Genomic DNA, 10,000 nt, shown 5'->3' with positions numbered 1-10,000 from the left:
GGTGTATTGCCAATTACAGGAAAATTCTAAAATCTCAATTCGAACACGGCACTCTAGAAACATTATTTGTCTTCATTTTTTATTGTATCCCTGCATCATGCTCTGTACCTCCGCATTTTCCACTGTACCTCTAGATCTCTCTGTATCTATTATTTCATTATTTATCTGCATCTCTCAATATGTACATACTTTTTTCTATCTTTGTATATTTCATTGTATCTCTGCATCTTCACATATTACACTATTCCTCTTTATCTCTACCTCTTCCACTGTGCCTCTGTATTTCTACAAATGTCTGTACCATTACATATATCATGGTATGTTGGCATCTTTGTAATCATAAATCTCTCTCTCTCTCTCTCTGTCTCTCTCTCTCGCTCTCGCTCTCTCGCTCGCTCGCTCTCTCTCTCTCTCTCTCTCTCTCTCTCTTTCTCTCTCTCTCTCTCTCTCTCTCTCTCTCTCTCTCTCTCTCTCTCTCTCTTTCGCTCCTTTTCTCTCTCTCTCTCTCTCCTTCTCTCTCTCTTCTCTCTCTCTTTCTCTCTCTCTCTCTCTCTCCTTCTCTCTCTCTCTCTCTCTCTCTCTCTCTCTCTCTCTCTCTCTCTCTCTCTCTCTCTCTCTCTCTCTCTCTCTCTCTCTCTCTCTCTCTCTCTCTCTCTCTCTCTCTCTCTCTCTCCATTGTCACCTGGCAGTTACTGATGTGACTGGGCCCAGATCCCAGATATCTACCGCCCTGCCCACCCAATAATGTGTTTATAACGACTATTCATTAATGGTGTCTATAAGTACTGTAAACAACATCGGAAATAAATATCTATGACCGGATTTTATGTGAACTTTACTCTAAGAGACGCGTTCTCTCCCCCACTCCCCCTCCCACTCGTCTCGTTTAATGCACCATAGTTTAACCTTCACACAAACATACATAAGGAAGAGAGAGAGAGGGGAGAGTGGGGAAACATTTGTTATAGTAAAGTTCACATGTGTTCCGATTATGAATATTGTTTGTTTTTTCCGATGGTGTGTACACCACTTATAAATATAGACAATAAATGATTGTTACAAATAATAGACTTGATGAAAGACACCATAAAGCTAATGAAATCTGTAGTGTAATGTTTTCTTCGTGTCTGTGCTCAACGGGAAGCCACAGCATGGAAGCATGACTCGAGGTCATCTGGTGGGCCAGGGCTACAAATGCCCGAAAACTCCGCCATGCTAAGGTTCAGTAATGATGGCCACGTGACTTACCTTTCAAGAGCTGAAAGAAATAACAGGTAGGACCTTTTCGCAGGGATGCAGTGTCAATCTTATAATTGCTGGATGGCTGGTAGTTCTGCAAAAGCCTGCCATTTCCTAATATATGACACACGATTAACTATTTCGTGTTTGCATTCACTAAGTATCATACAATCTAAATTATTAAAAAAAAAACGTATATATCTGTTTATGAAGTTAACTTAATGTTGACCAAATACCACCAGTGAGAAGTTTCACAATAGTTTCCACTACAAAAAGTACTGGTACAACTTTTGTCTCATACTGTTTGTCTCGCATAAATGGACAGGAAGCGTTCATGCGTCAGTCATACGTTTCCAGCCTGTTTACTTTTTAAATGTATAAAAATTTACACTACTACTGAATCTTTTAAAAGCCGAAGAAATATCATAACATATTATTAATTTATTGGAGATGAAGGGCGTTATTTGCAGCGTCTTTATCTGCCTAACTGACAATCACTCGCAATCAGTTCAGAGAGATTTGCGAAGACGTCGCTTCGCCCGGGCTATATGCACGAGGCGGCCCGGCCTTTACCAGCTATAAGTGCTGACTCATCTGATCATCATAACTGAATACGTACCGAGGCGGTTGGATTGCCTGCAGGTGCTCAGGTTGCCAAGGGGCAAGCGAAAGGCAAAGCCGTCTAACCAGCCCGGCGGCTGTCGTCTGAGGGCCCTGGCTAAGGAAGCGAGTGTGCTGGCACTCCGTCAGATAGTGCTCTAATTTGGCGTCCGGTGCGCCATAATGTTTACAGTATCTCTCCTCATGCCCAATGGTGGGTATAATCTACCACGCACAAGGATAGCCTATTCTCAGTCTGTGAAGGCTGACTTCAGCACACCTCGATATTCTCGGAGAAAGTATCAGCGACTCCATAGCCTGTGGCGTCTGAGTACCAGCTGGCCGAGAGGGAGGTTCTCGTTTGCTCTCTGTGGTGTTGCATGGCACCGACCTGCCCTTCAGCCATCTTCTTACGCCTTAGAAGTTCCGGACTAGGATGCGCCATAAGATCAATCAAGAGATTCTTCCTGCCTCCATCTGCCAGCCTGTCAGTAAAGTAATTCCCTTTAACACCAACATGACTTAGAATCCAGTTGAGGATAATGCGTCTACCCTGATCCAGGATTCTCTGGGCAATGGTGAGAATCATGGTCAGAAGATATAATTTATCAAGGGGCGTGTTTTATTGCAGACTGTCAATGGTGGCCCTAGAGTCTCTATGTATGACAACATACCCGTCCATCTAGGCTAGGGCTCCCATAATAGCGACTGCCTCTGCCTGGAGCGAGGAGGCATTGCCAGATACCTGCATAGCTTTCACTATACCCCTTTCTGCAAAACCGGCGCCTGTAGTGCGGGTGATGGCGTCTACAGAACCATCCGTGAAGTAGCTTTTACTACTCAGCGGAGTGATTACTGCAATATTCCTCTCTGCCTCACCCCTTAACAGTGGCGGAGAGTACTGTATTTTTTCCAGACAACGTTGGGCCCTTTTTATTACGTTTTCATTGTGTTTCCCCGCAGAGATAATTGCAAGATCATCTACATAAGAAATGATCTTGCACCCTGCTGGGAGTGAAATGTCAAGGATGCTTAACATGAAGGTGTTAAACAGAGCCGGGCTAAGGACCCTCTCTTGTGGAGTGCCGTTCTCCAGGGGCAAATGCCTGAAAAGGTGACCTTGGAACTTCACTCTACAAGTTCTGTTCCGAAAATAGTCACCAATCCAAGCAAGCTTTTGACTCCCTTTCGGATCAGGATCTCCTGAATAGCGAGCAGACTCACTAGTTTAAAAGCCTTTTCCAGGTCTGGTGTTGCTGACAGTGCTCAATAAGGTGACCATGCTGTGAGCTGAGCTCTTACGCCTTGTGAACCAATGTAGGTATTCATGTAGAGGTCCCAACTTCCATTGGTGCCGGTTCAGTACCATTCTGTTTGCTGTCTTTCTCTTCACAAAAACTTTGGAGTGATTAAATGTTTACCATTTCTCTTGACTTTCATACATTGTCACATAACTATGCCAAGATAAATCTAAACGGTAACAAGAGAATAGCTGAGTTTAGTTCAGCTACAGTGATTTTTTTTCTATCAAATAAGGAGTCGTGTAATTTAATTTTCAACACTACTTCTGTAATGCATGCATGTTGTCCCTTACTCAATCGTCAGTAAAGTGAAAAGTCTACCCTAGCGCGAAGATAACTTTTGTTTTAGTACAGTGAAAATATCATGAAAATATGAAATATGCCATACCTAGGAGAAAAAGCAAAAATAGTAAAAGCCTGGAATAAATTTTTTTATAATTGATGGGTCATGGAATGCATTATATTTGCACAAATAAGATCTATTTACTTACTGCTAATCTGCACAACAGTTATTTGAAGAAGTAAACTTTCTTTCGTGCTTAAAGTAGCACGATGTTTGAATTAAAACAAACTAGAAACGAAGCATTAGTCATGAGAATAATATTTTCTTAGACATTTAGTGAAATCACATATATCATTTGACCATTATCGGTTCATAACAGAAAGGCACAATGATTTTCTAGTTTATTGATATACACTAAACATATTTTCTGATTGATGTAACAGGTCGGTGTAGTTTTGTAACGCGGTGGCGTAGGGGGATGAGGTCCTAATAGCTCAAAAGTGTTTTTATTATAAGAAGAAGCAAATAATTGTAAAGATCATTAATTCAAAGCCGTGCCACAGAAGCACGGGCCGCTCTATGAGCATGACGGCTGGTTTTGTTTGAGCGGTACAACATTTTCTTAGGAGTACGCCCGACAGTGTCTATGCTCCGCACACCAAGTTGGAGTGATTGCAAGTCAGTGACGTTGCAAATAACGCTTGTAATATTAATATTTTCCTGCCATGACCAACCACTACCCAAAAGACATCATCCCCCATTCCCCTCACTCTCTCTCCCCTACCCCATCCCCCACTTGCAGAGATGCCAGAGCGGCACTCCGGCGAGCTCTAAACCATTGCAACACTGCCTTTTGTTCTGAGTGAATGTTAGAAGCCTACATACTCAAAAGTATTTTTATTATAGGAAGAGCAAATGATTGTAAAGATTACCTTCTCAAAGGTTACTTTAGTGGCATGGGGTCGCTATACCAGCGTGATGTCTAGTTTTGTAGGAGTGGTAGGGCACTTCCAGTATTGTACGCCTGACAGCGTCTATGCTTCTCCCACTAAGTTGCAATAATTGTGATGGTGCAGATAATGCCTTTGGTTATAAGATTTAATAGGATGTGCCTTACGCAAGTAAAAGCAAAATTGAATGGCAATAATAGTGCCAGGAGCAAGGAACACATGGTGAGAAACAAATTGAGACTGGTCTATTTTTGCTAAATTACTATTATATATAGGGATAAAATTTCATGTCAGGCCAGAAATCTCGTGTCCAAGAAATTCCACAGTGAAGCTGCCGAAAAGATGCTTGTCGTTAATGCACGACCAGTCCATTATCTCAGAGGAAAGTGAAGGCACAATACATCCCAGATGTACTCGAGGTGTTCGGTGGCGTAACTGGAGAAGATGAAGATGTCATCCACGTAGCAGTCACAGTAGGGGAAGCTACTCAGGATGCCGTCCATTAGCCACTGAAAGATTCCCTAGAGTTCTGGAGGTCAAAGGTAGAGTGGATGGTGAATGTCGCTAACAGCGTGATAATTGCTGTCTTGTGAACATCTTCCGGGTGCACACACTGCACAGGGACTTGGAAGTAACTGTTCAGGAGATCAAGTTTGGAGAAAAAATTGCCCCATGTAAGTCTGAAGTGAGGTCCGCCATATTCAGGAAACAAGCGCCTGAATTTGGAGTGAACCAGAGGTCATTGGAAGAATTGATGGAGAAAGCCATAGCGGTCGTCCGCTCTCACGGGGTAATGGTTGATGTAACCAAGGTGAGGACGAGAGTTGAGGGGGTCACCTGGAAAATGGTCTTGCGGTTGGTGACATCGACGAGGAAGCTGTGGTAACTAAGGAAATCTTGCTCCAGGAAGAGTACTTTGGCATTGGTGATGATAAAGTCCCACGAGAAGCGACGGTTTAGTGCGGGTGTCACAGATAGGGATCTTGCTTCTATTGGTGATGATAAGCTTGATGTTGAGGCCGCAGGGGCGCTTTTTGTCATCCGAAGTTACGGGGAAGATAGAACGGAAGGCGCCCATGTCGACAAGAATCTTGGGTCAGGATACAGGGCCGGTATTTAGAAAGATTCTCAAGAAATATCCTAACTTCTCCTTCAAGTATGAAAAAAATCCTAGAACTCGTCGTAGATGAAAGAAAATGGAAGCGAATAGTCAAACAAATAAATGTATCTCCATCGTTCATATCACTGATTTTTAACTGGACATGATATTGCTCATGTCTACTGCGATGGGTCAGTTTTGAAAGATGGCAGAGCACGATGTGGGGTTATCATCAGACAATTCACTTTAAGTGGCGTGGGATGAAACTGAGTAGTCATATATCATCAACACGGCACTTTAAAAGATTGAAATCATTGATAAAGATGCTTTCTTTTTTGTGGATAGCAGGGGAGCGCTGGACTCTCTTAACAGCAGGGACCCTGTGTTTGAGCATATTGTTAACGAGTGCCGATTGATTGTCCATAAGCTGCGAGGCCAGGGACATGTGATTACATTCGTCTGAATCCCATCGCATGTCGGTGTCACCCTTAATGAGGCTGTGGATGAGGTAGCGAAGGAGGCAGCTAAAAAATGTGAGGTGGACATTCAAAGTGCTCGGACTCTTAAGCAGGCAAGGAGCAATATCAAGAGGATACAGTTAGACTATGATGAAATTAAGGAAGGCAAGTCGATTGAGACGAGCGAAACCATGCAACACAATATGCATCTAGCGATGAACACAGACTTCACTTATGGGAGGGGCAAGAGCAAGTGGAAAGACTCTGTGCACATGAGAATTAGGTTAGGGTATAAATACTATTGGGAGTTAGGTGTCCCGACAGGTGAACAGGAAAAAGAATGCAGGGTGTGTAGGTCACCAAGGTCACACACCTTAGTACACTATATCTTACAGTGTCCCATGCTTCAGATTTACAGAAACTCAGAGATAGTTGGACAACCCGAACAAGCTGTATGGATGTTTAGAAATGGAGAGGGAATAAAGAAATTGAAGAATTACAAACACTTTACATCGATCACATAACTTTGTATATCCGATTGTGACTTCCCTTCTGCCGAGACTATGATAGCCCGGGTAGGATTTTATTGAGATGTGGATGAATATCATTTATGATACATCAACCTGTTGAATACAAACATATTTTTGACTTTCTGATAAATTCTTTCCTCCAGGAACATACGTATGTTTTATTAACATATATGTGCATCACATTTTCAAGTTTGTAATTCTGTGACCTTAGGAGAGGACTTAGCATGCTTAGGGTGATGATTTATACTGTCAGATCGCTCTCCTGATATGTAAACATTTAACTTTGTACGCTTCTGATTGATCCGCCTTTTATTGTGTATATATTTCAACATGTTAACATAGCTGTAAGGTTTTGTAAAATATATGTGAGCTCAAAGAGGGACTAAGATTGGGGTGTAGGATAACTTATGTTACCTCATCCTTTTGAGATGTACGTAATCACTTGTCTCAATCAAAGTTGAAAAATGAATAGGTCCTTTCATCTTAAATCTGTATGGCAGACCAATGAACATATACAGCAAAATACTATAAACTAGTTTTTTTTCTTTGGTTCAACGGAATGATGAGGATGCTTTGAAATTAATTAACCAGATAATCACTAGAGTAATATAAATTTCGTTCAAGGAATTTTGTACAGACTAAATAAACTTTATATATATTTGTTTTTATGAAAAAAATAAACACTAAATGGAAATGTATGAATATAAGGGTGGGGGAATATCTTGAATAAGTAAATTGACAATCTAAATAGATGTAAAAGTAAAAGTAATACTAGTGAAAAATACAATGCTAATTATATTTTATTCAGAGAATGATAACATTATACTGATTGTGATCAATTAACAATATCAGTCCATATTGCGATATCTTGTTTTCGGAATGATCGGTCACAAAAAGTATTCCTCTACTACTATATACATTTTCTTACGAGTTCAATATCAACATATTCCTCAAATCTTTGTTTTGAGAACATCTTGCCAATGCGGGCTATCTTGACTACTTAGGAACTCCTAATTGGCCGTAGGAGAAATGGGGCATTCTTAGGGGTGATAGTAGGATGTTTAAGAGTTATGAGTTCCTTACGAATCGGATAATTTTGTAAAGGTACCGACCCGTCCTAGCGTCTGTAGGTTCGTTATAATAGCAAAATCCGAAAGGCAAGGGCTGGTTAGGGGGGAGGGGGGGGGATGGTGTCTGCATCGAATTTGGCAGCTCTTATAGATGGAGGAAGACGATGCAAGCACAGCTAGCGCAGATTTAACAGCCGTGGCGCGTTGTTTATGGCAGCCTAAGAAGAGCTTGCATCTAGGTCCAGGCTGCATGAACTGTGATGTTGCTCAGTGGCTGCTGTGGCATGCTGAAGAGTCGTTGAGTGAGAGCGCTAACAAAGAGCGTAATCTTTTTCATCTAGCCACGGCAAAATGATGGGGAAAATATTCTCCGGGATGGCCTCTAGGACATGATCGGGTTTTAGTGCCGCTCTCGGTGACTCTCCTTACTGGGCATCGGCTTGCAGACCATGAGAGGAGTTCTTGTATGGAAATAAGTGACAGTTTACAGCAACAGCGTTAACTGTGTGCGTTTCAATAGGCTTCTTAAAATACGGGATAACCAATTGTAAGAGGCAAAGAACAAAAGAATATTGAAACTGATTTGGGGGCGAAAGTGATATGAAAAAGTGGATGAAATTTGATATGTCAGGTCAGAGAAACATGGCTCCTGATTAGTTGGAGAGGATCCAGCTTTAGGGAGGTGTAGCGAGAATGGTGATATGGATCCATCATTTGTTTTACAGGAGTCGTCGCATGTCCAGGGGGGTGTTACAATAGTAAGTTTGCAACAGACGTGGCTTAAACTATGACGTAGAGCACCTAACGCTTTGCAGGGAACGCTGAACTGCGTCTTCCTAATGCATTTTTTTTAGTTCTTATTGTGTTCGTGTAATGCATTAACGTTGCTCCGCACTACAACTTTAGTTCAAATTCTAAAAAATGTTAGTTTGTCTTCCTCCATTTTTTTTCAAATTTCATCCATCCTTGAAATCAATAGTTCGTTAATTTAACTGTAACAGATTTTTAAAAAGTATGAATGAGAGTAAATAATTTTACAATGCAATAAAGGTAAATCAGTACTACATCTCCAGTAAAATTACGTGTTTAGATAAGATTATAACGTATCTTCCCATCCGTCAAGAACTGAAGTCACCGAGTCTGTGACCTTTAGCATATTTTTGCATCTATAACTCTATTGACACCTTGGATAATTTGAAACTGCCAGAAGTGTTGTTTATATCATCCTTTGCCATGATGTGTGCACTTTCCAATATTTTTATTTGCCGTTATTGCTTATTCGTCCCATTTTGAAATACATTTGTTTGCTTCCATAGATATCTTAGTTCATCTACATATGCTACATTGCATTGGTAATTCTGCAGTGATTAAGGGTCTTTCCTGGTTTTGTAATGAGTTACTCTGCTTGGTTTGTTCAGAGAATCTTACAAATAACTGGATGGAACAGGGAAACAGGCAAGCAGTTGTATGGGCTGTTATTGTGGTGAAAGCAAGATATAGCACGACTAGGTAAATGATTCAATTTAATGTCTTGATGGAAACAGTGAAAATGCGCGAGGGACTTAGACTTTGACCGGCCCTACACCATCGAAGAGCAAAATCGATATTCTTGCAGAGGTCACTAGGTCTGCCCCGTAAGGGCAGACTGGAGAGGGGAGTGTGACCCGACTGGAAATCACAGTCAAACTGATCTCCAGGTAGATCAGTAAGAGTAAATGACCTGTTTTATTGTTCTTACGGGCATTGCCCTGATATTGCCAATAGACCTGCCTATCGCATCGAACGTGTTGGTTTGCGGTAATATCAGTGCTAAAGAATCTCACATAACCAGGCCATCTTATTCTCCATATTAATATGAATCCTTTAGAGCAGCCATTTCTGAGCCACGTATCACCTACCAGGTTATGACTTAATCGATGCGATGTACCTAAATTCTACTATCAGTCACTTTTCACTAATCAGTGACTGCCAGTTTTTACACAAAGCTTGTCAGCTATGACTGCTGTTCCTGAATACGTTGTTAGACATCTACAGGCGTTAAGGTATCCCGTGTTTATACTTCCACTGGCGAGACTCCAACTCCAGAAAGTGATCAAGTAGTTTTTGCCAGGCAAGAAATATTGAACTCTGCATGATGTTATGCCAATTACATTTAATGCATCCTTACATATCATCATATCAATATTAGTCACATTCTCATTCCACCAACCAAGGTTTGAGGAGTATTAAGTGTAGGTCAGTTCTTTTATTTTTTTCCATTAGTTTGCATGTTTTGTGTATGCAAAGTATAACGTTCTGAGTGATATTTACCAAAAGCAAATGTGGTACCTGGGTGTTCGCTGGATGGTGTGGAGAATCTGTTCCAAGCAGACTTCAGCCAAGGATCTGGGACTGAGCATGTCTCTGTCCCGGGTCCCAGTTTCTTCTTAACCCATAATCCCCTATTATATGTTCGTTTTAAAGAATAGCT

General features: G+C 41.3%; 1 protein-coding gene across 1 annotated transcript in view; it reads right to left on the bottom strand.

The window, feature by feature from the left end:
• LOC122258373 (uncharacterized) overlaps positions 1 to 1,967 on the bottom strand; it is a 23,902-nt gene extending 21,935 nt beyond the window's left edge. Inside the window, exon 1 of the mRNA XM_086539253.1 lies at positions 1,859 to 1,967. The gene's annotated coding sequence lies outside the window, so the exon portion shown is untranslated. The remainder of the gene's footprint in view (positions 1 to 1,858) is intronic.
• Between the last annotated feature and the right edge of the window lie 8,033 nt (positions 1,968 to 10,000).

Source organism: Penaeus japonicus, unplaced genomic scaffold, assembly GCF_977035675.1.
Source record: "Penaeus japonicus unplaced genomic scaffold, GWHDUDI00000001_assembly GWHDUDI00000008, whole genome shotgun sequence".
NCBI classification, from domain to species: domain Eukaryota; kingdom Metazoa; phylum Arthropoda; class Malacostraca; order Decapoda; family Penaeidae; genus Penaeus; species Penaeus japonicus.
This window is presented reverse-complemented; position numbering and strand designations above follow the sequence as displayed.